We start from the raw sequence: 1,032 nt of genomic DNA on the forward strand, positions 1-1,032 counted from the left end.
TATGCAATGCAGCTACATTTTCTTACTTGCTTTTTGTACATGGTCAGATTCTTAGCTAATGCAAAGCAAAATTACCTGACCATTGCAATAATCATTCCCAACAATGTGGTTGCCCTACTTATTGTCCTAGGCCTCTAATACGCAAGCTGGCCACTGGCCTAGTCTTACTATAGAAGCCTGAATCATAAAAATCCCAACAAGACTCTAGAAAGAGTACAGAGAAGAGCAACAAAGATGATCAGGGGACTGGAGGCTAAAGCATATACAGTAAGGAAAGGCTGCTGGAATTGGATATGTCTAGTTTAATGAAGAGAAGGACGAGGGGGGACATGATAGCAGTGTTCCAATATCTCAGGGGCTGCCACAAAGAAGAGGGAGTCAAGCTATTCTCCAAAGCACTGGAAGACAAGAAGCAATGGATGAAAACTAATCAAGGAGAGAAGCAACCTAGAACTAAGAAGAAATTTCCTGAGAGTTAGAACAATTAATCAGTGGAACAACCTGCCTCCAGAAGCTGTGAATACTCCAACACTGGAAGTTTCTAAGAAGAGTTTGGAGAATTATTTGAATGAAATGGTATAGGTATAGGGTTTCCTGCCTGAGCGGGGGTTGGACTAGAAGACCTCCAAGGTCCCTTCCAGTTCTATTCTATTCTATTCTATTCTATTCTATTCTATTCTAGTCTAGTCTAGTCTAGTCTAGTCTAGTCTAGTCTAGTCTAGTCTAGTCAGAATTCCAGTCCTGGAAGAATACTGAGAATCTTGCCTCTTATTTATATTTATTATGTTTAAAGTGTTTTTATGATTGTGATATTATTTTGATTGTTGTTATATGCTCCCCAGAATCCCATTTTTGCATCCTGGCTTTCTTGGCACCCATTCAGCAGCCAGACACAGTTCCTAGGCACACATAGTGTTAAAGGGAAGAGTTGTTAATCATAACAACAACAATCATAACAAGCAATTAATCATAGATAAGAACTTTAAAGGTGAATTCCGGTGAAGAAGTCCAAAGTCAAGCCAAAGAATTCCA

This window comes from Protobothrops mucrosquamatus, unplaced genomic scaffold, assembly GCF_001527695.2.
Source record: "Protobothrops mucrosquamatus isolate PMUCROS unplaced genomic scaffold, P.Mucros_1.0 scaffold6416, whole genome shotgun sequence".
Lineage (NCBI taxonomy): Eukaryota > Metazoa > Chordata > Lepidosauria > Squamata > Viperidae > Protobothrops > Protobothrops mucrosquamatus.